This window comes from Callithrix jacchus, chromosome 12, assembly GCF_049354715.1.
Source record: "Callithrix jacchus isolate 240 chromosome 12, calJac240_pri, whole genome shotgun sequence".
Taxonomy (NCBI): domain Eukaryota; kingdom Metazoa; phylum Chordata; class Mammalia; order Primates; family Cebidae; genus Callithrix; species Callithrix jacchus.
Window position 1 is genome coordinate 39,648,271 of NC_133513.1, and position 27,843 is coordinate 39,676,113.

At 42.0% G+C, this 27,843-nt stretch overlaps 1 long non-coding RNA gene across 2 annotated transcripts in view; it reads left to right on the forward strand.

Annotated features, from left to right (window-relative positions):
• Positions 1-27,843, forward strand: part of LOC128929268 (uncharacterized) — a 90,615-nt gene that overhangs the window by 43,875 nt on the left and 18,897 nt on the right. For both annotated transcript variants that reach the window (XR_008475446.2, XR_008475445.2), the window contains one exon: positions 27,133-27,262. This is a non-coding gene — a long non-coding RNA (uncharacterized LOC128929268). The remainder of the gene's footprint in view (positions 1-27,132; positions 27,263-27,843) is intronic.

Here is a 27,843-nt window from a genome sequence, read left to right on the forward strand (position 1 = left end):
TAGGGCTGTGTGTCCAGGAGGGAAATGAATGCAGGGTTAGGATCCAGAAGTTTTGTGTACCTTGGTGGGAGGATACTAGATTCTAAGGGATCAGGAAACAGCACAAGTAAAATGTTCTTAGTAGAATGTTTGGCTGACTCTGACCAGAATCAATATTGCGGTTCAAATGGCAGAAGTTTGCCTCTGTCTCCAGAAGGCCTTGTTTTTTGGTAGAGGAATTGGGGAAGGTCAAGGGATTGCTTGACTTCATAAGGCTCCCTGCTCTGCCCATTGAGGAACCCCTTTGGAGACACCCTTTAGCTGACAGCTGTGCTCCCCAATCAGCACTCATTTGGTTATTCATTACCCGGTTAGTGTCCAGTAGATAAGAATTGGGGAGGAAGGGGGAGGCCTGGGCAGGTGAGCTCTGGAGCAGAAGACCTAGGTGCTGGGGAGGGAGGGCCATCCACTGGATGGTGGTCTGGCCAAACCATGCACCACCTACTGGACTGCACCACCTAACATTGACTGCTTATTGGGATGAAGTAGGGTGTCCAACCCCACCCGGACACTCTTTTCTATCAGTCTTAGGTAGAGTTATTCAGAAATCCACCCTGGGGAAGCAGACCTATGTCTTTTCCTGTAGAAATGGAAGCTGTAACTTCGTTTTTCCTATGGGCTGGCTTTATTTGGCTGCCATAATGATCTGCTGTTACTAATCATGAGATTGTCTGATTTGATGGTTAGGAAAGCAGTACAAAGATCACATCAGCCATTTTAAAAGCTAATTATTTTGATCATGAAGACATAGCCTAGATCTTTGGTCTGTTTTGTAGTCTTTGGTAAATTATCTCAAGAGAAAGTCCTTTTGTAACCGTTGATTTCTACATATATAACTATTTTGTTTTCTAAACAAATGATCATCTCACCAAGATATTTATAGGGGAAATTTGAGAGGCAGTGTGCATAATGGCTGTCTACTTTTAAAACATAGTGATGTATTCTTCTCCCATTTAAAGTGAGTTTCTCGGAAAAATACTTAAGGCAAACATGATATGAAAGATAATATCTTTATTACTTGAAGAGCTCATGCAGATTTGGAAGAACATTAACCCCCAAACAGAGGCATGGAGACAGAACAACTCACAAAATGGGAATCAGAAAGATGCATGTAACACAACCCCAGCACCATTTAAAAAATTAATGCTGATTCCCAATGGTTAGTCTCATATGGTGTAAATTGGAACTACTTTTTGGAAAGCAATTTGGCAAAATGCTTTAAGGTTCATCAACATGATCCTGTCTGTGATCCAGAAATCCCACTCCTGGAACTCTTTCCTAAGAAAAGATCACAAATAGGAAAAAGCAATATATATTTGAGTACACTGTATAAGCAAGCTACAACCTCAACAACAAAGGAATGATTTCTTATACTATCAGTTTTATGAGCTAATATGCAGCCATTTAAGAGCCAATTATGAAGACTCTGGCAGCAAGAAAAGCAAAATGGGCAGGATTTAAATGGTGTGTACATAAAATGTATGCATCACTCTAAAGACCAGAAGAAAATATACAAAAGTGATTACATTAAGTATATGGAATTTAGAATGACTTAAAAAATATCTTTTTATTATAAAAAATGTCAAACATACACAGAGGCAGAGAAGGTAATAAACTCTCACCCATCATCTTGATTGCATAATTACATTTTGCAATACAGATGGTCCCTAACTTACGATGGTTTCACTCGCAATTTTTTGACTTCGTAGTGCAAAAACAGTACACAATGAGTAGAAACTGTACTTTAAGTACTAATACAACTATTCTATTCTCACTTTCAGTAACATATTCAATAAATTGCATGAGATATCCAACACTTTATTATAAAAGAGAGCTTGTGTTAGATGATTTTGCCCAACTGTAGGCTAATGTAAGTTGGTTCTGAACACATTTAAGGTAGGCGACGCTAAGTTATGATGTTTAGTAGTTTAGGTGGATTAAATGCAATTTGATTTATGATATTTTCAAGATACAATGTGTTTATCAGGATGTAACTTCATTTTAAATCAAGGAGTTTCTGTGTATCTTTCATATATATATTTAAAATACCTAATTTAAATAGACAATTATTGATTTTTTATTTTTTTTATTGCATTTTAGGTTTTGGGGTACATGTGCGGAACATGCAAGACATTTGCATAGGTACACACATGGCAGTGTGATTTGCTGCCTTCCTCCCCTTCACCCACATTTGGCATTTCTCCCCAGACTATCCCTCCCCAGCTCCCCCCCTGCGCTGTCCATCCCCTCTTCCCCCCAATAGACCCCAGTGTTTGGTACTCCCTTACCTGTGTCCATGTGTTCTCATTTTTCATCACCCACCTATGAGTGAGAATATGTGGTATTTCATTTTCTGTTCTTGTGTCAGTTTGCTGAGAATGATGTTCTCCAGATTCATCCATGTCCCTACAAATGACACGAACTCATCATTTTTGATTGCTGCATAATATTCCATGGTGTATATGTGCCACATTTTCCCAATCCAGTCTATCATCGATGGGCATTTGGGTTGATTCCAGGTCTTTGCTATTGTAAACAGTGCTGCAATGAACTTTCGTGTGCATGTGTCCTTATAGTAGAACGATTTATAGTCCTTTGGATATATACCCAGTAATGGGATTGCTGGGTCAAATGGGATTTCTATTTCTAAGGCCTTGAGGAATCGCCACACTGTCTTCCACAATGGCTGAACTAGTTTACACTCCCACCAACAGGGTAAAAGTGTTCCTATTTCTCCACATCCTCTCCAGCATCCATTGTCTCCAGATTTTTTAATGATGGCCATTCTAATTGGCGTGAGATGGTATCTCAATGTGGTTTTGATTTGCATATCTCTAATGACCAGTGATGACAAGCATTTTTTCATATGTTTGTTGACCTGGTGTATGTCTTCTTTTGTAAAGTGTCTGTTCATATCCTTTGCCCATTTTTGAATGGGCTTGTTTGTTTTTTTCCTGTAAATCTGTTTGAGTTCTTTGTAAATTCTGGATATCAGCCCTTTGTCAGATGGGTAGACTGCAAAAATTTTTTCCCATTCTGTTGGTTGTCGATCCACTCTAGTGACTGTTTCTTTTGCCGTGCAGAAGCTGTGGAGTTTGGTTAGTTCCCAATTGTCTATTTTGGCTTTTGTTGCCAATGCTTTTGGTGTTTTGGTCATGAAGTCCTTGCCTACTCCTATGTCCTGAATGGTTTTGCCTAGATTTTCTTCTAGGGTTTTTATGGTGTTAGGTCTTATGTTTAAGTCTTTAATCCATCTGGAGTTAATTTTAGTGTAAGGTGTCAGGAAGGGGTACAGTTTCTGCTTTCTGCACATGGCTAGCCAGTTATCCCAACACCATTTATTAAACAGGGAATCCTTTCCCCATTGCTTGTTTTTGTCAGGTTTATCAAAGATTGTATGGTTGTAGATATGTTGTGTTGCCTCCGATGCCTCTGTTTTGTTCCATTGGTCTATATCTCTGTTTTGGTCCCAGCACCATGCTGTTTTGATTATGGTAGCCTTGTAGTATAGTTTGAAATCCGGTAGTGTGATGCCCCCCGCTGTGTTCTTTTTGCTTAGAATTGACTTGGCTATGCAGGCGCTCTTTTGGTTCCATATGAAGTTCATGGTGGTTTTTTCCAGTTCTGTGAAGAAAGTCAATGGTAGCTTGATGGGGATAGCATTGGTTCTGTAAATTACTTTGGGCAGTATAGCCATTTTCACAATATTAATTCTTCCTAACCATGAACATGGAATGCTTCTCCATCTGTTTGTGTCCTCTCTTATTTCATTGAGCAGTGGTTTGTAGTTTTCCTTGAAGAGGTCCCTTATGTTCCTTGTAAGTTGTATTCCTAGGTATTTTATTCTTTTTGTAGCAATTGTGAATGGCAGTTCGTTCTTGATTTGGCTCTCTTTAAGCCTGTTATTGCTGTATAGGAATGCTTGTGATTTTTGCACATTGATTTTATATCCTGAGACTTTGCTGAAGTTGCTTATCAGTTTCAGGAGTTTTTGGGCTGAGACGATGGGGTCTTCTAGGTATACTATCATGTCGTCTGCAAATAGTGACAATTTGGCTTCCACCTTTCCTATTTGAATACCCTTTATTTCTTTTTCTTGCCTGATTGCTCTGGCTAGAACTTCCAGTACTATATTGAATAGGAGTGGTGAAAGAGGGCATCCTTGTCTAGTGCCGGATTTCAAAGGGAATGCTTCCAGTTTTTGCCCATTCAGTATGATATTGGCTGTTGGTTTGTCGTAAATAGCTTTTATTACTTTGAAATACGTTCCACCGATACCGAGTTTATTGAGGGTTTTTAACATAAAGGGCTGTTGTATTTTGTCGAATGCCTTCTGTGCATCAATTGAGATAATCATGTGGTTTTTTTTTTTTTTTTTTTTTTGGTTCTGTTTATGTGGCGAATTACGTTTATAGACTTGCGTATGTTGAACCAGGCTTGCATCCCCGGGATGAATCCTACTTGATCATGATGGATACGTTTTTTGATGTGCTGTTGCAATCGGCTTGCCAGTATTTTGTTGAAGATTTTTGCATCTATAGGTTCATCATGGATATTGGCCTGAAGGTTTTTTTTCTTGTTGGGTCTCTGCTAGATTTTGGTAACAGGATGATGTTGGTCTCATAAAATGATTTGGGAAGGATTCCCTCTTTTTCGATTACTTGGAATAGTTTCAGAAGGAATGGTACTAGCTCCTCTTTGTGTGTCTGGTAGACTTCGGCTGTGAACCCATCTGGACCTGGGCTTTTTGTTGTGTGGTAGGCTCTTAAATGCTGCCTCTACTTCAGACCTTGTTATTGGTCTATTCATAGTTTTGGCTTCTTCCTGGTTTAGGCTTGGGAGGACACAGGTGCCCAGGAATTTATTCATTTCTTCCAGGTTTACTAGTTTATGTGCATAGAGTTGTTTGTAATATTCTCTGATGATGGTTTGAATTTCTGTGGAGTCTGTGGTGATTTCCCCTTTATCATTTTTTATTGCATCTATTTGGTTGTTCTCTCTTCTCTTTTTTATCAGTCTGGCTAGTGGTCTGTCTATTTTGTTGATCTTTTCAAAAAACCAGCTCTTGGATTTATTGAGTTTTTGAAGGGTTTTTCGTGTCTCTATCTTTTTCAGTTCTGCTCTGATCTTAGTTATTTCTTGTCTTCTGCTAGGTTTTGAGTTTTTTTGATCTTTCTCCTCTAGCTCTTTCAATTTTGACGATAGGGTGTCAATTTTAGATTTCTCCACTCTTCTCATATGGGCACTTATTGCTATATATTTTCCTCTAGAGACAGCTATAAATGTGTCCCAGAGATTCTGGTATGTTGTGTCTTCGTTCTCATTGGTTTCAAAGAACTTCTTTATTTCTGCCTTCATTTCATTGTTTATCCAGTCAACATTCAAGAGCCAGTTGCTCAGTTTTCATGAAGCTGTGTGATTTTGGGTTAGTTTCTGAATTCTGAGTTCTAACTTGATTGCACTATGGTCTGAGAGACTGATTTTTATGATTTCAGTTGTTTTGCATTTGCTGAGGAGTGATTTACTTCCAATTATGTGGTCAATTTTAGAGTAGGTGTGATGTGGTGCTGAGAAGAATGTATATTCTATGGATTTGGGGTAGAGAGTTCTGTAAATGTCTGTCAGCTTTGCTTGTTCTAGGTCTGAGTTCAAGTCCTGGATATCCTTATTAATTTTCTGTCTGGTGATCTGTCTAATATTGACAATGGAGTGTTAAAGTCTCCCACTATTATTGTGTGGGAGTCTCTCTTTGTAAGTCATGAAGAACTTGCCTTATATATCTGGGTGCTCCTGTATTGGGTCCATATATATTTAGGATCGTTAGCTCTTCTTGTTGTATTGATCCTTTTACCATTATGTAATGACCTTCTTTGTCTCTTTTGATCTTTGTTGCTTTAAAGTCTATTTTATCAGAGATGAGAATTGCAATTCCTGCTTTTTTTTTTGCTCTCCATTTGCTTGGTAAATCTTCCTCCATCCTTTTATTTTGAGCCTTTGTGTATCCTTGCATATGAGATGGGTTTCCTGGATACAGCACACTGATGGGTTTTGATTTTTTATCCAGTCTGTGTCTTTTGATTGGTTCATTTAGCCCATTTACATTTAGGGTTAATATTGTTATGTATGAATTTGATACTGCCATTTTGATGCTAGCTGGGTGTTTTGCCCATTAGTTGATGAAGATTCTTCATTTTGTTGATGCTATTTAGCATTTGGTATGTTTTTGTAATGGCTGGTACTGGTTGTTCCTTTCTATGTGTAGTGCCTCTTTCAGGAGCTCTTGTAAAGCAGGCCTGGTGGTGACAGAATCTCTGAGTACTTGCTTGTTCGCAAAGGATTTTATTTTTCCTTCACTTACAAAGCTCAGTTTGGCTGGATATGAAATTCTGGGTTGAAAGTTCTTTTCTTTAAGGATGTCAAATATTGCCCCCCACTCTCTTCTGGCTTGTACAGTTTCTGCCAAGAGATCCGCTGTAAGTCTGATGGGCTTCCCTTTGTGGGTGACCTGACCTTTCTCTCTGGCTGCCCTTAGTATTTTTCTGCTTCATTTCGATCTTGGTGAATCTTACGATTATGTGCCTTGGGGTTGCTCTTCTTGCAGAGTATCTTTGTGGTGTTCTCTGTATTTCCTGGATTTGAGTGTTGGCCTGCCTTGCTAGGTTGGGGAAATTTTCCTGGATAATATCCTGAAGAGTATTTTCCAGCTTGAATTCATTTTCTTCGTCCCCTTCTGGTACACCTATCAAACGTAGGTTAGGTCTCTTCACATAGTCCCACATTTCTTGGAGACTTTGTTCATTCCTTTTTGCGTTTTTTTCTCTAATCTTGGTTTCTCGTTTTATTTCATTGAGTTGATCTTCGACTTCTGATATTCTTTCTTCTGCTTGGTCAATTCAGCTGTTGAAACTTGTGCATGCTTTGCGAAGTTTTCGTGTTGTGTTTTTCAGCTCTTTCAATTCATTCATATTCCTCTCTAAGTTATCCATTCTTGTTATCATTTCCTTGAATTTTTTTTCAAATGTTTTTTCAAGGTTCTTAGTTTCTTTGCATTGATTTAGAACATGTTCTTTTAGCTCACAGAAGTTTCTCATTACCCACTTTCTGAAGTCTGATTCTGTCATTTCTTCACAGTCATTCTCCATCCAGCTTTGTTCCCTTGCTGGTAAGGAGTTTTGGTCCTTCATAGGAGGCAATGTGTTCTGGTTTCGGGTGTTTTCCTCCTTTTTGCACTGGTTTCTTCCCATCTTTGTGGATTTATCCACCTGTCGTCTGAGTAGTTGCTGACTTTTTGATTGGGTCTCTGAGTGGACGCCCAGATTGTTGATGATGAGGTATTTCTGTCACTTGGTTTTCCTTCTACCAGTCTAGCCCCTCTTCTGTATGACTGCTGAGGTCCACTCCAGACCCTGCTTGTCTGGGGTACACCTGTAGCAGCTGCAGAATGGTGAGGGATTCTACCAGTTTCTTCTTCTGCTATCTTTGTCCCAGAATGACGCCTGCCTAATGTCAGTCTGATCAGTCCTTTTTGAGGTGACTCTGGATATACAGGGGTCAGGGAGCTGCTTGAGGAGACTGTCTGTACTTTACAGGAGCTCATGTGCTGAGCTGTGAGCTCCGTTGTTCATTCAGGGCTGTTAGGCCGGTGCGTTTAAGTCTGCTGCAGCAGAACTCTTAAAACCCCCTTTTTTCCTCAGATGCTCTGTCTCGGGGAGTTGGGGCTTTCTTTATGAGTGTCTGTTGCACTATCTTGCCCAGCTAGGAAGCAGTCTAGTCACTCTTTGCCTGCCGAGGCTCCGCCCTGCTGATGTGGTGTCTGCCCTGTTGCTGCGGGCTCTGCCCTGCAGCCACGGGCTCCACCGCAGGCTCCTCCCTGCTGCCACTGGCTCTGCCCTGCAGCGGAGTCTCTCTGTTACGGTGTGTTGCCTCGGCAACGGCAGGCTGTGTCAGCAATGGGAGTGTACCTCAGTAGGGGTGGATTGCCTCGGTAATGGCAGACGCCCCTCCCCCACTGAGCTGCACCATCCTGGGTTCAGCTGTGCCTGCAGTGAAACTCTCCATCCAGAGCATTTCGAATTGCCACTTTGTTTGTCCCTGTGGGGGTGAAACCCACCGAGCCTGCTCGCCTGGCTCCCTGCCTCAGAGTGCCTTTCTTTTTTTTTTAAGTTGAACGGATGGCTCTCTCCCAGGTGTTTTGGTTGCCCACTGTTAGAGCACCTGGATCTGTGTGATTTCCTGTGCAGCTAGCCACTGCGCTGGCTCAAACGCCACTTCCCAGGAATCTCCTGGTCTGGCTCACTGTCCAAGTCCCGTTTAATCAGATGCATATGCTAATCTGCCTTCCCAAATCTCAGATTGCCAGTTTAGCAGGGCACCCGGGCCAGTGTGTTTTGTGCAGATTGTTGCAGAGTGCCGCTGCACTGCGGCGCCGGCCGAAGCAGCTGCAACAGCCGAAACAACTGCGCTTGCATCCTGTGTCTTTCCTACACCTGGGAATTTCCCCGTTCTGTGGGCAACAAAGATCCATCTGGAAATGTGGCTTTGACTCACCCTCTGAGCACTCACTGAGAGCTGCAATCCTGAGTTGTTCTTACTGAGCCATCTTGAATCCTCTCTCAGACAATTATTTTTTAAAGGCATAACCAACATGGCATCATCACAACCAGCAAGATAATGTCTTCTGTGTGTGTGTGCGTGTTTAAACATTTTGACATAATTTTAGATTTATAGAAAAATTGGAAGACTAGTACAGAGAATTCCCATATACCTTAAGTCTAGAGTGTCCAAATATTAATGTTATACCTCATCTGCTCTATTCATCCTTTCCTCCCATGTACACACACAAGTTATTTTTGTCTAAACCATTTGAGAATAAAGTGTAGACATGATGTCCCTTTACCTCTAAATATGGCAGTGTGTATTTCTTAAAAACAAAGGCATTTTTCCTGTTTAACTCAAGTCCAATGATTATAACCAGGAAATTAATGTTATGGTTTTTTAGTGTATTAATGTGCAGTGTACATTATTGACATTAACATACAATCATGGGCATGCTGCCTGTGCACATGGGCCTGTACTCAGAAGGATTCTGTGTTTGGTTTACTGTTTTTCTGTTGCCATTTTGATATTCTTAATTTTTGAACAAGGGACCCACATTTTCATTTTGCACTGGGACCCACAAATTATGTAGCTATTCCCAGCTGCAATACTATTTTCTAGATATACAGGCTTTAATTAAATTTCACTGGCTAGCATTCTTTATAGCAAAAAATCCTGAATTGCACTCAGTTGCTAAGTCTGGTTAGTTACTTTTTATCTGGAATAATTCCTTAGTCTTCCATGACATTGAAATTTTTGAAGATCATAGAATGTCCCTCAGTTTTGGATTCCTGATATTTCCTTATAATTAGACTTAGATTATGGATTTTTGGCAGGAATATTGCAAAAATGATGTTGTGTCCTTCTCAACATATCATATAGGGAGGCATGTGATTTTAGGTTGTACCATTCTTGGTGATGTTAACTTGATCAGTTAGGAGGAAAGTGTGAAGTTACTATTTTTCCTTTTTGAAATGACTAAATATCTTGTGGGGAAACACTATGAGTTGATGTAAATATCTTGTTCCATCTCACATTTTATCCACTTATTTTAGAATTAGTTGATGATTCCTGTCTGAACGAAATTATTTTTATAAAGATTGCCAAGTGATGACATTTCTAATTTCAAAATTTCTTCCACTTTTATTAGTTGTTTTCTACTGTAAGGAAGAGGCTTTTCTTCTAATTGGTTGATTCATTGATTGACATCAGCATGGACTCCTGGATCCTTGTATTATTCAATACATTATCAACCTTTACAACTATTATTTATTTTGATGATCTATTTGTCTCAGGTTTGGCCACTGAGAGCCCTTCATGCTGAATCTGGTGTCCTTTAGACATGTCATTAAAATTTTTTGAGCACTTTCTAAATTTCCAGCACACAATATGTTCCAGTCTCATCTCATACATTCTATACTCCAGCCCTGGAAACAGCTATTGTACCAAGGAGTGCTGGCTTCTTTTGGTAGAGATGGTGTTTAGAAACGAAGATCTGAATGTTAAGTGTACTCATTGCTATGGAAGCATCACTGTTTCCAGTGGTCCCTGCTAGGAAACAGACCTCTGCACAAACACCTATATCCACACATCCACCACACATATACATGTCTCCATATCTACTTAGCTATTTTAAGTGTGTGCGTGTGTGTCTACCTGTATCCATATCTCCATCCTTACACTGGAAACTCTAATTTCCAAACTTTAATAATCTGTTTTCTGTGTTCTCAATTAGCAGATACTAAAAGTGTAATTGCTTTCAAGTGTTTGTGCCTTACCTGTTTTTTTTTATAATTTCAATAGCTTTAGGGATACAAATGACTTTTGGTTACGTGGATAAATTATATAGTGGTGAAGTCTGGGCTTTGAGTGTACTTCTCACCTGAACAGCATACATTTTTGTATCCAATGGGTAATTTTTCGCCCCTCATATCCTCCCACCCTTTTCTGTTCTGAGTCTTCTGTGTCAATTATGCCACTCCATATGTCTCTGAGAACCCATCACCTAGCTCCCACTTATAACTGAGAACATGTGGTATTTGCACTTCCTCCCGAGTTATTACATTAAAGATAATGGCTCCAGTTTCATCCAAGTTGCTGCAAAAGGCATCATTTTGTTCTTTTTTATGGCTGAGTAGTATTCCATGGTATATATGTACCACATTTTCTTTATCTACTATTGATTTTTGGACACTTAGGTTGATTCCATATCTTTGCAATTGTGAATTGTGCTGCAATAAACATACATGCACAGATGTCTTTTTGATATGACTTCTTTTCCTTTGGGTAAATACCCAGTGGGATTTCTGGATCCAAAGGTGGATCTATGTTAAGTTCTTTGAAAAATCTTCATACTCTTTTCCATAGAGGTTGTACTAATTTGCATTCCCACCAGCAGCATTCCCTTTTTATTACCTCTGTGCCAACAGTTACTGTTTTTTGACTTTTTAATAATGGCTATTCTTGCTGGGGTAAGACAGTATCTCATTGTGGTTTTAATTTGCATTTTTCTGATGATCAGTGATGTTGAGCATTTTTTTCATGTTTTTTGGCCATTTGCGTCTTCTTTGGAAAAATGTCTGTTCATGACATTTACCCACTTTTTAAGGGATTGTTTTCTTGTTGATTTGAATTCCTTGTAAATTCTCAATGTTAGTCTTTGTCAGATACATAGATTGAAAATATTTTCTCCCATTCTGTAGGTTGTCTGTTTATTCTGTTATTTCTTTTGCTGTGCAGCTTTTTGGCTTAATCATTTACTTATTTCTGTTTTAGTTACATTTACTTATGGGGTCTTGTTAATAAATTATTTGCCTAGGCCAATGTCCAGGATAGTTTGCCCAGGTTTTCTTCTAGTATTTTTATTGTTTCAGGTCTTAAATGTAAGTCTTTAATTCATCATATGGAACTCTAATTTCAATCCAACATCTCATTTATCCTTCTCATTTTGAAGTTTGGACATTTTATGCGGCAGGTATCAGTTTTGTATACTTTTATGTGTTTGTGTTTTCTTCCGTCTCTGTCTTTCCTTTGGAGATTGTGTTAGGAGATTTGGATTTAGTCACCACTGTCATATTGGCTACCAGCAATAATTTTTTAACACTATATTAATACCCTGTGCTCAATTTTCCTTCTTTTTATATAAAGAGTCTTTTTATAGTTGACTTGCTCTACCAGAATCCAAACAAATCTTACATGTTTTGTTTGGCATCAAGTCTATAAAAGCTATTACAATAATTATGGTAGTGCCCCTTTTTCATGCTGTGTATTTGTGGGAGAACTATATCATTTGTCCTGTGGATTCTGGATTCATCTAACTTTGTTGAGCAGGCATCACTGAGCTTGTTTCTCTGGCTCCCAGGCTTTCTTTACCTGGCAGCTGGACCTAGATGCTTGCTCATGCTCAGGTTCAGCTTCACTTTGGAAAGAGCCCTTGGCAGATGGTGTTATGTCTTTTCTGATGCATTGTATCATAGGGAGCATGGTGTCCGGTGCTCCAATTCTGAGTGATGCCTGATCAGCTAATGGATGTGCAGCAGTGATGACTGCTATCAAGACACACTGTCTTCAGATTGCAAAACTGTGATTTTCCAGTTCCACAAGAATGGCATTCCATCTCTTTCTACATTTTATATAACATTGTAATGTACTTGTAATTAAAAATGTAAATACATAAGATTGAAAGTCATACCAATATCAGTAGTAAGCTAGGGCCAAATAGCATTGTCCATGTGAAAGATTTTTAATCTAGTTTCCCAGAAAGCCTCTTGACTAATTCCTCCTGAGAGTACACTGATGTCTCCAAACTCTGAGAGGTTTATTTTGGGACCATGTGTGGTTAGTTAAATCCCTTCATAGAAGAGAAATGAATTAAAACGCACACACCCATCATCCAACAATTCCTCTTTAGGTAGTATATATGACTAAAAATAAGTTGGCGGCAATAAGGAAATTATAATAGAGATAGCCGCTGGTGGAGGGGAGGGTAATGGGACTTAATTTTAGCTAAAATGTCCTAACATTGTTTAGTAGAGTGAATTAATATAGTACCTGTTCATATATAATTTAAAATATATATATAAGCACAGAAACAAATGGAAAAATATACCAAAATAGTTACAATGGTAGGTTCTAGGATTTGAAACACAAGTCATTTTTTTGTTTGTGTTTTTTAAAATTTCTAAAAAAATTAAAAAGAAGGGCAGAAACTTGCTTGATTGCAGCAAACAAACTTATTCAAAAAAAAACATGTGCAGCAGGTCCCTTGAGAGAGGGCGGCTCTCACTATAGCATGAAGGCTGGTTGTCTGCTACTTTCAACTGTAAAGATGTTTGGGAATTATACATGGCAGGTGGAACGGAATCTCAGCATCTTCACCCTACACCTGTGTACTGCTCCTGTCCCTCTCCCTCTTTCCTCCCAGGCCCCTGCTCTCCTAACAAGGACCCCTTGTTAAAGTCCAATAGTTCATGCAGTGTTTGCATAATCATCGGCATACCTTCCCATCGATGATTCTTTGTTCTCAGAGATCGCTCATCTGGAAGGCCCTTCCCACTCTCCTGATTCGAATCAGCTCCTCCGTGAGCCTCCCCTCTGAGTTGCTATGCCAGGTATCAGCCATGCCTCTATGCATCTCTTCTATGTCTATTATAAAATAATAATAAAGTAATAGCTACTGCTTATTGAGAACCTCGATGTCAGGTGCAGGTGGAGTTATTAACCAGGCCATTAGTTTGATGGAGGGCCAGAGAGAGGAGAAACCAGAGAGTTGGCACAGTCCTAGTCCACAGGCCTTGGATAGGGTGAGCTTCCTCTGCTGTGGAATTCCACAGGTCCAAGAAAGCCAAACAGCAGAGGGTCTATTTGAGATCACCTGGGGAATCACTTTGGGGAATATGGGAGAAATTCATTTTCAGATGTCCAGAAGGGGCTGGTTTAGGACATGCCCATTGGCTGGAAAAATTGTCCTGTTGAGGTCCACTTCCATGCCAACCCATGGCGGGCCCAGGACTCTAGCAATAGGGAGAAAGGACTGGACCCCAGTATCATCCTGAACTCCTTCTGTCCAGCCCAATCCTACTCCCCTGCCTGTGTGACTCCACTGGCTCACCCCAGGGTCACCTGTAGCCCGCTGGCCATCCCTTTGGGGAGCAGACCTGGAAAGCCTGGCTGTCTGGTCACCACGTCCCTCCTGCCTCCAGCCCAAGTGGGCCACCATGCAGCTTTCTGTCCAGCAGACATGCTGCTTCTCAGCCTGCCGTCCAAGCCTGGGTGGGCGAGGTTCCCCAGGGTCTATGCTCCAACATCCTTCTTTTATACCATCTACATCCTGTCTTCTACTTCCTGTGCCTAGAGATTACAATAGGTCTCTTTCTCCTTTAAGTCCTGGTTCATCTCTCAGAGTGTTCACCATATTTCTTGTTTCAAGGCCCCAGATTCTCAGCAGCTTGTGGGGCAGGGCTGAGGGACAGGTAAGCAGGGTTGGATTCAGGCCCTAGGGTCTGCATAAGCTCCTGTCTAGAGTTCTGCCTATTTGTCTAAGTGTGTCAGGTGTCCTTTGAGCTCACACATGCAAAAAAACAGCAACAGCAAACATGCTTGCAAAACACACACACACACACACACACACACACACACACACACACACACACCAAGAGCAAAACTCCCCAACAAGGCTGGAGATTGCTTTCCCTGCATACACCAGTGGGTCATAGGCAGGGATTCCCCAGAAGGCTGCAGGAGCATGCCTGGAGGACAGGGGTCACCTGAAGATCAGACTCCCTGGCTCAGTGAGGGTGTGGCTCCCTCCAACTGCCCAGCCTCCTGCCGGCAGCTGGTGGTGTCAGCCACTTATCGGGAAGCTTTGGGAAAGGCAGTGCATTTGAGGGGGCATTGGAATGCCGTCATCTTCCGGGATGAATGACGGCGGAGTTTGCACGTGGCTGGTTTTATTTTTACCCCACGTTTCTGGAGAAAGCCTAATGGCTTCGAGTGGTCCTCTCTGTTCATGAAATTTAAAAGGGGGGAAGGAGCGCACATAATTATAATCCCACAGCAGAGCCATTGGCTTGCCTCCGACTATTAGGTCCCATTAAAGATGTAATATCTGTGGTGTCTCAAGAGAAATTCCTACTTATTTATGCTTAGTATTAGGGCAAATATTAGTTAGCATCAAAACAGGATGCAGTTAAGTCTAATCTGATGTCACCAGCAGAGCTTGCCTTATAAACAAAATAAGTGGCAATTACTTTCAAGCTGAAGTAATACTTTTTTCAAGTGATTCCACTTTGTGTGGATCAGAAGCATCCGCCAAAGGTAGGTGTGTTTCAGGAAATGTGCAGGGTGTGCTTTTTAATCACATTTTATTTAAATGGACAATTGAAGGCTGTGATGCTGGCTTCTCTGCCTTTCTTCTCCCTAGGTCTCCCTCTGGGATGGTAATTAGGAAATACAACCCAATATAGGAAATGAGCATTGTTGCTTTTATGAGGATTTTAAACCAAATGGCTTTGCTCCTGTAGTGGAAGGAGCTTCTCGCCCTCAGAAACACAGCAGGTGGCTCCAGACTACCTGGTACTTCATACTTTTTGGAAAATGCCTCCTTGGCCTCCTGCAAGGCATTCCTGAGAGGAAGGTGGGAAGGCCATTGAGGGCCTGGATCCCCAAGCTGAGGAGAGGGGCCCAGCACTCGCTGGACAGCAGATGTCCAAGCTGGCTCTGCAGGTGGCAGTCCTGTCCCCTTCCACCTTGCTGTCTTCACTGGCAGCTATCAGCTGCAAGCCCTATTTTTTTACCCTAGACTTTAGCAGCTGGGATTCCAGAATATTCTCCTGAGATACAGAGTTCTTAACCTAGGCTTGCTTGCCAAGAACTTTCTCAGGTTCTTGTCAAAGCTTTCATACCAGGGCTCTCTCTTTGCCTTGTTGAATGTGCTCATGAAGGCTGAGCATGTCCACAGAGCTTAGAGATGCAGCAGTGCCCCCAGGAGGGTTTGGACTCCGTGGAGAGCCCTGGGCCCTAGACCTCCACTCCAACCCAGCACCTGTGCTTTGCACACTGAGCACTTGGCTCAGGATGGCTGCTCTGAGGATTTATGCCACAGCCCCACAATGTCGGCTACTTTTCTGCTGTCTTGTGGGACATACAGGGCAGATCTCCAGTCCACCATGACCGTCCTCACAGAAGAAACCAAGAACCTTTCTTGCCAAAGTGTATATTCCTTGAACTGGCGAAGTTAAAGCAACAGCATGAAAATGACCAGGGAGCCATAGGAAAATATACCTGGATGCTCAGAGACCTGAGGAGCTCTAACCCCACTGGGGGACACTCAGACACAGGACAGTCAATCAGATCAGAGCCTTAAGGCTGCCCCATCTGAGGGTGAGCTCCTCACATGCAGCATTCCAACACTGTCCTGTTCCGGCTCCTCCCCTTACCCCTGAGGAGGTCTGGGCCATCCCCCAGCCCTGTTCCACTAGCAGGTTCAGGAACTCAGGGACCAATGTGTTTTTCAACAGAAGTATCACAGGACCTTCTGCTCCCGCATTGACCCTTCTAGCAAATTCCCTTCTCTCCTGTTTCACAGACAGCTTCTCAAGAAGCTGTGAGGGTGGTGGACTTCCCCATGCTCCCTGCTCTCCTTCCACCTGCTCTCATCTCACTGAAGTCTTATTTCCATCCCCCCACCCCACTGAACCTGTTCTCACCAAGGAAAGGAACCCCCAGGGGGAACCACTTCAACGGTCAGGAGACACATTTCAACCTTGTGCTACTTGACTTTTCCGCTCTACTCAACTCACTGGGCAGCCCCTGCTTCTTGCTTTCAAAGCAACCTCCCAACTCTCTTCCAACCCACTGGACCATCCTATCTCAATCACCTCTGTTGGCCTCTTCCCGGCCTTATTTCTGAATGTTGGTCTTCAGACCACCCCCTTGCCCCATCTTTGCTTTGTGTGCTTTTAGGAAACTCATCCAACAGCTTTCCTCCGACAGGCTGATAACCCTGGAGTTGTTGCTGGGGAACTACAGCGTTCTCCTAAGCTCTGCCTGGGGCTCCCACAACACAGAGGGTGGAGGCTCAGGACAAAGAGAATGGCCATGCCTCCTTCTTTTCCTGTTTCCATTCAAAATAAATGGCCTCACTGTCTTCCACTCACTCAGGTCAGTGCCCACTTCTCCTTTGTGTCCTGCATTCAACCCCTTCCTTACCTTTCTTGTTATTGCACCATAGGTCAGGCCTTACCCTCTCAACTGCACCTGCACCTCCTCATCATCTGCAAAGTAGCCTCACTCTGTTGGATAAGAACTCTCTCTATATATAGTTTTTCTTTTTTTAAAAATCGTACTTTAGGTTCTGGGGTACATGTGCAGATCATGCAGGATTGTTGCATAGGTACATTCATGGCAAGGTGGCTTGCTGCCTTAATCCCCCCATCACCTATATCTGGCATTTCTCCCCTTATTATCCCTCCCCAGCCCCCAGTGTCCCTCCCCCAGCCCCCCCACTATCCATCCTCTAGCCACCCTACTACTGACCACAGTGTGTGACGCTCCCCTCCCTGTGTCCACATGTTCTAATTGTTCAACACCCACCTATGAGTGATAACATGCAGTGTTTGGTTTTCTGTTCTTGTGTCAGTTTGCCCAGAATGATGGATCCCAGTTTCATCCATGTTCCTAAGAAGGACACGAACTCATCATTTTTTATGACTGTGTAGTATTCCATGGTGTATATGTGCCACATTTTCTTTATCCAGTCTATTGATGATGGACATTTGGGTTGGTTCCAAGTCTTTGCTATTGTAAACAGTGCCACAATGAGCATATGTGTGCATGTGTCTTTCTAATAGAACAATTTATAATTCTTTGGGTATATACCCAAAAGAATTATAATGGGATTGCTGGGTCAAATGATATTTCTATTTCTAGGTCCTTGAGGAATCGCCACCCTGTCTTCCACAATGGTTGAACTAATTTACACTCCCACCAACAGTGTAAAAGTGTTCCTATTTTTCCAAGTCCTCTTCAGCATCCGTTGTCTAAAGATTTTTTAATGATCACCATTCTAACTGGTGTGAGATGGTATCTCAATGTAGTTTTGATTTGCATTTCTCTAATGACCAGTGATGATGAGCATTTTTTCATATTTGTTGGCCTCATTGATGTCTTCTTTTGTAAAGTGTCTGTTCATATCCCTCACCCACTTTTGAATGGGTTTGTTTGTTTTTTTCCTGTAAATCTGTTTTAGTTCTTTGTAGAATCTGGATATTAGCCCTTTGTCAGATGGGTAGATTGCAAACATTTTTTCCCATTCTGTTGGTTACTGGTTCACTCTAATGATTGTTTCCTTTGCTGTACAGAAGCTCTGGAGTTTAATTAGATCCCATTTGTCTATTTTGGCTTTTGTTGCCATTGTTTTGGTGTTTTAGCCATGAGGTCCTTGCCTGTGCTTATGTCCTGAATGGTTTTGCCTAGCTTTTCTTCTAGGGTTTTTATGGTGTTAGGTCTTATGTTTAGATCTTTAAACCATCTGGAGTTAATTTTAGTAGAAGGTGTCAGAAAGGGGTCCAGTTTCTGCTTTCTGCACATGGCTGGCCAGTTTTCCCAACTTATTAAACAGGGACTCCTTTCCCCATTGCTTGTTTTTCTCAAGTTTGTCAAAGATTAGATGACTGTAGATGTGTGATGTTGCTTCTGAGGCCTCTGTTCTGTTTCATTGGTCTATGTCTCTGTTTTGGTACCAGTACCATTCTGCTTTGATTACTGTGGCCTTGTAGTGTAGTTTGAAGTCAGGCAGCATGATGCCTCCAGCTTTGTTCTCTTTGCTTAGGATTGTTTTGGCTATTTTGGCTCTCTTTTGGTTCCATATGAAGTTTGAAGTGGTTTTTCCCAGTTCTGTGAAGAAGGTCATTGGTAGCTTGATGGGGATAGCACTGAATCTATAAATTACCTTGGGCAGTATTGCCATTTTCACGATGTTAATTCTTCCTAACCATGAGCATGGGATGTTTTTCCATCTGTTTGTGTCCTCTCTGATTTCATTGAGCAGTGGTTTGTAGTTCTCCTTGAAAAGGTCCTTTACATCCTTTGTTAGTTGAATTCCTAGGTATTTTATTCTCTTTGTAGCAATTGTGAATGGGAGTTTGCTCATGATTTGGCCCTCTGTTAGTCTGTTACTGGTGTATAGAAATGTTTGTGAGTTCTGCACATTGATTTTGTATCCTGAAACTTTGCTGAAGTTGCTTATCAGTTTCAGGAGATTTGGGGCTGAGTCAATGGGGTCTTGTAAATATACAATCATGTTGTCTGCAAATAGAGACAATTTGGCTTCCTCTTTTCCTAATTGAATACCCTTTATTTCTTTTTCTTGCCTGATTGCTCTGGCTAGAACTTCCAGTACTATATTGAATAGGAGTGGTAAGAGAGAGCATCATTGTCTTGTGCCAAAAAGAAAAAGGGAATGCTTTCAGTTTTTGCCCATTTAGTGTGATATTGGCTGTGGGTTTGTCATAAATAGCTTTTATTAGTTTGTGATACATACCATCGATACCTAGTTTATTGAGGGTTTTTTTTAGCATCAAGTGCTGTTGAATTTTATCAAAGGCCTTCTCTGCATCTATTGAGATAATCATGTGGTTTTTGTCTTTGGTTCTGTTTATGTGATGGATTACATTTATAGATTCGTGTATGTTGAACCAGCCTTGAATCCCTGGGATGACGCCTACTTTATCATGATGAACAAGCTTTTTAATTTGCTGCTGAATTCTGTTTGCCAGTATTTTATTGAAGATTTTTGTCTTGTTGTTCATCATGGATATTGGCCTGAAGTTTTCTTTTCTGGTTGTGTTTCTGCCCAGTTTTGGTATTAGGATGGTGTTGGTCTCATAAAATGAGTTGGGGAGGATTCTCTCTTTTTGTATTGTTTGAAATAGTTTCAGAAGGAATGGTACCAACTCCTCTTTGCACGTCTGGTAGAATTCAGCTGTAAACCTGTCTGGACCTGGGTTTCTTTTAGTTGGTAGGCTATTAATTGCTGCCTCAACTGCAGCCCTTGTTATTGGTCTATTCAGGGATTCAACTTCTTCCTGGTTTAGTCTTGGGAGAGTGCAAGTGTCCAGGAATTTATCCATTTCTTCCAGATTTACTGGTTTGTGTGCATAAAGTTGTTTGTAGTAATCTTTGATGGTAGTTTGTATTTCTGTGGAATTGGTGGTAATGTCCCCTTTATCATTTTTTATTGCATCTATTTGATTCTTCCCTCTTTTCTTTTTTATTAGTCTGGCTAGCGGTCTATCTATTTTGTTGATCTTTTAAAAAAGCCAGCTCCTGGATTTGTTGATTTTTTGAAGGGTTTTTGGTGTCTCTATCTCCTTCAGTTCTGCTATGATCTTAGTTATTTCTTGTCTTCTGCTAGTTTTTGAGTTTTTTTTCTCTTGCTCTTCTAACTCTTTCAATTTTGATGATAGGGTGTTGATTTTAGACCTTTCCTTTCTCCTCATGTGGGCATTTATTGAACTGAATTTCCCTCTACACACTGCTTTAAATATGTCCCAGAGATTCTGGTATGTTGTGTCTTCTTTCTTGTTGGTTTTGAAGAACGTCTTTATTTCTGCCTTCATTTCATCATTTATCCAGTCTATATTCAGGAGCCAGTTGTTCATTTTCCATGACGTTGTGCAGTTTCAAGTTAGTTTCTTAATTCTGAGTTCTAATTTGATTGCATTGTGGTCTGAGAGACTGTTTGTTTTGATTTCCATTCTTTTGCATTTGCTGAGGAGTTATTTACTTCCAATTATATGGTCGATTTTAGAGTAAGTGTGATGTAGTGCTGAGAAGAATGTATATTCTGTGGATTTGGGGTTAAGAGTTCTGTGTATGTCTATTAAGTTCACTTGGTCCAGATCTGCTTCAAGTCCTGGATATCATTGTTGATTTTCTCTCATTGATCTGTCTAATATTGACAGTGGAGTGTTAAAGTCTCCCACTATTATTGTGTGGGAGTCTCAGTCTCTTTGTAGGTTGTTAAGGATTTGCTTTATGTATCTAGGTCCTCTTGTATTGGATGCATATATATTTAGGATCTTTAGCTCTTCTAGTATTGATTCTTTCACCCTTATGTAATGCCCTTCTTTGTCCCTTTTGATTTTTGTTGGTTTAAAGTCCATCAGAGACTAGGATTGCCACCCCTGCTTTTTTTTTTTTGCTCTCCATTTGCTTGGTAAATCTTCTTCCATCCATTTATTTTGAGTCTATGTGTGTCTTTGCATGTGAGGTGGGTCTCCTGAATGCAGCACATCAATGGTTCTTGGCTTTTTATCCAATTGCCAGTCTGTGTCTTTTGACTGGGGCATTTATCTTTACATTTAATGTTAATATTGTTATGTGTGAATTTGATGCTGCCATTTTATTACTGGTTGGTTGTTTTGCCCTTTGGTTGGTGTAATTTCTTCATTGCATCATTGGTCTTTACCATTGGGTTCTTTTTTGCAGTAGCTGGTCCTGGTTTTTCCTTTCTTTGTTTACAGCTTCCTTCAGGAGCTCTTGCAGGGCAAGTCTGGTAGTGACAAAATCTCTCAGCAATTGCTTGTTTGTAAAGGATTTCATTTCTCCTTCACTTATGAAACTTTGGTTGGCTAGATCTGAAATTCTGGGTTGAAAGTTCTTTTCTTTAAGGATGTTGAATATTGGTCCTCACTCTCTTCTGGCCTGAAGGGTTTCTGATGAGAGAACCACTGTGAGTCTGATGTGCTTCCCTTTGTGGGTGACTTGACCTTTCTCTCCAGCTACCTTTAGTATTTTTTCCTTCATTTCAACCCTGGTGAACCTGATGATTATGTACATTGGGGTTGCTCTTCCAAAGGAGTATTGGTGTGGTGTTCTCTGTGTTTCCTGTATTTGAATATTGGCCTACCTTACTAGGTTGGGGAAGTTCTCCTGCATAATATCCTGAAGACTGTTTTCCAGCTTGGATTCATTCTCCCCGTCATCTTCTGGTACACCAATCAGGCATGGATTAGGTCTTTTCATGTAATCCCATATTTCTTGAAGGCTTTGCTCATTTCTTTTCAATCTTTGTTCTCTTTTCTTGCCTTCTTGTTTTATTTTATTGAGTTGATCTTCAATTTCCGATATCGTTTTTTCTGCTTGATCTATTTGGCTATTGAAACTTGTGTATGCTTCATGAAATTCTTGTGCCGTGTTTTTCAGCTACATCAAGTTGTTTATGTTCTTCTTGAGGCTGGTTATTCTAGGTAGCATTTTGTCTAAGCTTTTTTCAAGGTTTTTAGTTTCTTTGCTTTGGGATAGATCATGTTCCTTTAACTCAGAGAAGTTCGTTATTACCCACCTTCTGAAGCCTGCTTCTGTAAATTAATCAAATTCATTCTCCATCCTGCTTTGTTCCCTTGCTGGTGAGGAGTCACGATCCTGTGGTGGGGGAGTGATGTTCTGGTTTTTGATGGTTTCATTCTTCTTGTGCTTGTTTCTCCCCATCTCTTGGATTTATATAGTTTTGATCTCAGGTTGCTGCTTGGGGAGGCGGCCTTTTCTTTGTCTGCCTGCAGAGGCACTGCTGGGCTGCCACAGATTCCGTGGAGTTTCTGTGTCTTTTATTTACTCAGGAAAATTAGGCCGGCTTCTGCAATGGCGGCTTCCCTTCCACCCACTGAGCTGGATCATTCCTGGTCACTCTCTAACTGATGTTCTGGGTGTTTAACTCTGAAGTGAGAGTTTTTTGGGCTTTGTGTGGTGGGGGGACCCATCTGCAGTTTGGGCTGTTTCCCTGTGTTCCATTCCCCTTCTTACTGGTGGGGCAGGTAGCTCTGTCCCACCAGCTTTTTCACTTTCTTGGCATCAGCCAGTGCTCCCAAGTCAGCCAGTGCTTCTGCCTAGATCCATGCCAACGCCAGCTGAAGTTGCTGTTCTGCCCTGTTCTGGCAGCTCGCTAAGGCTTTTCAGCCTGGCAAAGATCTCCTGTTCTGTGAGTTGTAGAGGGCTTGGGTGGAGTACTGTATCGGAACTGAAGTCCCAGCAGGGGAGATCCCCCGGTACTCCAGTCAGTTGCATGCTCCTCCTGGGTGGGGCAGTGTGCCACCTTGCCGCAACTTGCCCTAATTGGTTTATATCCACTGTCCAACCAGACCCACAAAATGAACCTGGTACCTCATTTGGAATTGTGGAGACCACTTGGCTTCTGCATCTCTCTCACTGGAAGCTGCTTTCTGGAGCTGCCTCTTATTTGGCCATCTTGGGATTCACCCTCTCTATGTATATTTTCTACATATTTTTTGAAAATAAATACTTCAATGCTAAGCACTTCACTCTAAATACTCTGCAAGGTCTCTTCTAAGAATAAGAGTGGGGCAATCTCATGCAGCGGAAAAGGACTGGGATTGATAGAAAGGCCTGGACCCACAGCCAATCTGGGCCAGTTGCTGAGCCCCTGTTGTCTTCCCTTGTAGAGTGTGGCTCTTGCATCTCCCTGACCCACAGAGTGCTGCAGGACTCTGTTGTTAATGTTACCGATCCATTGGAGCTGGTCACACTGGAGCTGTAGGCTTCAAGTTCAAGCCCCACCAACTTTCTTTTGCAGCTTGCAGGGGGAAAGCAGAAAACCACCAGGCGGGCAATGGCCAGCACTGAAAAGGAGAAAAAGGGAGGCCTAATTAGTTTAAGTAATATGTCCAAAAGATAAATCTTGTGAGAAGGTCTGCGTATGGTTATGCATGTTTGGAAATGTTTTGCATGTCATGTTGGCTTGGTAGGAATAGAATGTCATGATACAACAGAAACAAGTGGATTTTCACAAATACGTAACAGTCAGCAGGAAGAGAGTGTTTTGGTCAGGAGGACAGCAGAGGATGCAGGGCTGATAAAGAAGAAGAGCTCCCAGGCTTTCCCCACTTTAGGAGAGGGAGGACCTGGTGGACCTGGGAGCACTGGTGTGGGAGACAGAGTGGGCTCTCTTTGGGAGGGATTGGACATGGATTAACGTGATGCTGACTCTGTCAGCTAGAGATAGCCTGAGCTGTGTCTTGGCCACTGTGTGTGAGTCACTGTGTGACATGAGTCCTTGTGGCCTGGCCCGCAGTCTTGGCTGCATGGAAGGAGCCCTGGTTGGAAGCTGCCTTGCTCATTTCCTGGAGGCTCCTCTGAGCTGACTCCTGCTGGCTCCAGGGTGGCCTTTACCAACCACCCCTTGCCCACCCTCTCAGCACCCAGCTCATTCTGCTTGTTACCCTTTGCTTTAAATATCTGACAGTCATAACATCTACTTGAGAATTATTTTAGGAGCCCTCTGGTGTTATCAAGAAGTGACAATAACATAGCAGAGCAGCCTGGAATTTTTCCCTGGTGTTTGTATAGGAGCCCACCTAGGGAGAGTTTCAGCAATCAGTGGGGCTCTCTTCCTGCTGATGATCTCATGGTCCCATGAGACCATAACTCCCAGAATGGGAAGCTGCAGAGTCAGTAGGCCACTACTTTTAGATATGGTGCTCAAAGATTTTTGGCTAGAGAAACCCTATAAAATACAGATGGTCCCTGACTTAAGATGGTTTGATGTAAGATTTTTTTTTTTTACTTTATGATGGTGCAAAAGCCATATGTATTCAGTAGAAACAGTACCTTGAATTTTGAATTTTTATCTTTTCCTGGGCTAATGATATGTAGTATGATACTTTTACATGAGAGATTCAATACTTTATTATAAAATAAGTTTTTTTGTATTAGATGATTTTGCCCAACAATGGGCTAATGTAAGTGTTCTGAGCATGTTCAACTAGGCTAGGCGAGGCCATGTTGTTCAGTAGGTTAGGTGGATGAAATACATTTTTTTTGAGACAGTCTCACTGTGTTGCCCACGCTGGAGTGCAGTGGTGGTGTGATCGTGACTCACTGCAGCCTTAACCTACCAGGTTCAAGAGGTTCTCGTGCCTAAGCCTCCCAAGTAGCTGGGATTATAAGCATGTGCCACCATTCCTGGCTAATTTTTGTACTTTTAGTAGAGATGAAGTTTCACTATGTTGGCCAGGCTGGTCTTGAACTCCTGGCCTCAAGTGACCTACTTGCCTTGGCCTCTCAAAGTGCTGGGATTACAGACATGCACTGCCACACACAGCCTAAATGCATTTTTGACTTAAAATATTTTTCAATTCAGGTGGTTTTATTGAGATATAACTCCATCATAAGTGGAGGAACATCTGTGTCACATTTTTACAGTAATATTTTCTTGGCCAAAGATGCCTGCACCATGCTTCTTGTACAACCTATAGAACCATGAACCAAGTACATTTTTTTTGTTTATAAATTACCCAGCCTCAGGTATTTATTTATAGCAATGCAAGAATGAACTAACACAGAAAATTGGTATCAAGGAATGGGACATTGCTATAATGATACCTGAGAATGTGGAAGTGGCTCTGAAACTGGTTAACAAGCAGAGGTTGTAAGAATTTAGAAGGCTCAGAAGAAGTTGGGAAGATGAGGGAAATTTGGAATTTCTTAGAAACTGGCTACATGGCTGTGACCAAAATACTAATAGTTATATGGAGGGTGAAGTTCAGGCTGAGGAGGTCTCAGATGAAAATGAGAACGTTATAGGAAGCTGGAATAAATGTCACCCCTATTATGCTTTAGCAAAGAGCTTGGCTAACTGTGTTCTTGTCTAGGGATTCATGGGAGTTTGAACTTAAAAGTGATGACTTTCACACCTGTAATCCCAGCACTTTGGGAGGCCAAGATCGGTGGATCATGAGGTCAAGAGATTGAGACCATCCTGGCCAACAGGGTGAAACCCTGTCTCTACCAGAAGTACAAAAATTAGCTGGGTGTGGTGGTGTGTGCCTGTAGTCCCAGCTACTCAGGAGGTGGAGGCAGGAGAATTGCTTGAACCTGGGAGGCAGAGGTTGTAGTGAGCAGAGATCATGGCACTGCAATCCAGCATAGGAACAGAGTGAGACTCTGTCTCAAAAAAAATAAAAAAGAGTGATGACTTAGGGTATCTGGTGGAAGAAATTTCTAAGCATCAAAGCATTCAAGATATGACCTGGATGCTTCTAATAGCATATGATCAGATATAGGAGCAAAGGAATGCCTTAAAATTGGAACTTATATTTAAAAGGGAAGCAGAGTATGAAAGTTTGGAAAATTTGAAGTTTGAAAAACTTGGCCCTGTGGTAGAGAAGGAATTCAAGCAACCTTTGAAGTAACCACTTACTAGAGAGATGCTGATGACTGAGAGGGAGCTAAGTGCTAATATCCAAGACAAGACAATGGGAAAAGGCTTTGAAGGCATTCAAAGATCTTAGAAACAACCTCCAATCCCAGGCCCTGAGACCTAGAGGGAAAGAATGGTTTCAAGGGCCAGGCCCAGGGCCCCAGTGCCGTGAGCAGTCTTGGAACAGAGTTCCCCACATCCCAGCCACCTTGGCTCCAGCCTCAGTTCAAAGGGGTCCAGGTATAGCTTGAGTGCTGCTCCAGAGGGCACAAACCACAAACTGTGGCAGCTTTCATGTGGTGTTAAGCCTGCAGATGTGCAGGAAGCAAGAATGAAGGAGGCTTGGCAGCTTCTTCCTAGATTTCAGGGTACTTAAGGGAAAGCCTGGGTGCCTAGGCAGAAGCCTGCCACAGGGGCAGAGCCCCCAAAACGATGCTCTACTATGACAATGCCAAGGGAAAATGTGGGGTTGGAGACTAAGTCCCCACTGGGGCACTGCCTACTGGAGCTATGGGAGGGGGCTGCTGCTCTCCAGAGCTGAGAATGTTAGAGCCACCAGCATTTTGTACCCTAAGCCTGGAAAAGCTGTAGGCACTCAACTCCAACCCATGAGAGAAGTCACATGGCCTGTGCCCAGGGAAGCTTTAGGGTCAGGGCTTCCCAAGGCCTTGGGAGCCCATCCCTTGCACCAGTGTGCCCAGGATATGGGTCATGGAGTCAAGGATTACTTTGGGACTTTAAGGTTTTATTTTTGCCCTGCTGGATTTTGGACTTTCACAGGGCCTCTTGCCCCTTCCTTTAGGCCTGTTTCTCCCTTTTGGTGTGGGAATGTCTACCCAATGCTTGTACCACTATTGTATCTTGAAAGTAAATAAATTATTTTGATTTTACAGGCTCATAGGTGGAAGGAGATGAGTCTCAGATAAGATTTTTGGTGGGTTTTGATAAGTTAAGAATTTTAAGGACAATTAGGAAGGAATGATTGTATTTTACAATATAAAAAGGACATGAAATTTGGGGGGCTAGAGGTGAAATGTTATAATTTGGATGTTTGTTCCCTTCCCATCTCATATTGAAATGTAATCCTCAGTGTTAGAGGTGGGGCCTGGTGGGAGGTGTTGAATTTTGGAGGCATATCCCTCATGCATAGCTTAGCGCCATGTTGTTGGTAATGAATGAGTTCTCACTCTGAGTTCATTGAGATCTGGTTGGTTAAAAGAGCATTGCACCTCCCTGGTCCTTGCTCTCTCTCTCATCATGTGATGTGCCTACTTCCATTTCAGCTTCCACCATGAATTCAAGTGTCCTGAGGCTCCACCAGAAGCCGAGCAGATGCTGGTGCCACGCTTCCTGTAAAGCTGCAGGACCATGAGCCAATTAAACCTCTTTTTTTTGTAAATCATTTAGTCTCAGGTATTTCTTTCTTTCTTTCTTTCTTTTTCTTCCCAGCAAACAATATATTCTATCAAGGTATTTCTTTATAGCAATGCAAGAATGGAGTAGCATAGTCACCTAATCTTAAGACTGGAAGGGCCTTCCTTTAGAAATCACCTTGTCACACTGGGGCACTGAGATAGACATCAGCCTGCCCAGAGCCACTTAGTAAGGCAGCAACCCCAGCAAACCCCTGTTAGTCCATGATTCTGGTGTTCATCACATCTTTCTAAGGAGGAAGTGACAGGGCTTCAGGAGAACATTTAATGTCAGATGTGGCCAGAAGGTCTGGAGAGGTATGTTTGTTGGCTACCCATCCCATTTTATAAACAAGGAAGCAGGAGAATGCAGTGACCTTCCAGGGGCACATAGCATGCTAGGGAGTCATTGCATTAATCTTATGACCAAAGGAAACTCTTCCCACAAACAGAACCTGGGGCATGGGAGCAGGTACCAGGGCTAGAAAGAATGATGGGAACCTGCAAACACAGTCATGGTGTCCTCCCAGGGATCTCTGAATTGTTCTTGCATCTACTCCAGCTCCCCAGGTCTGGGTTCCT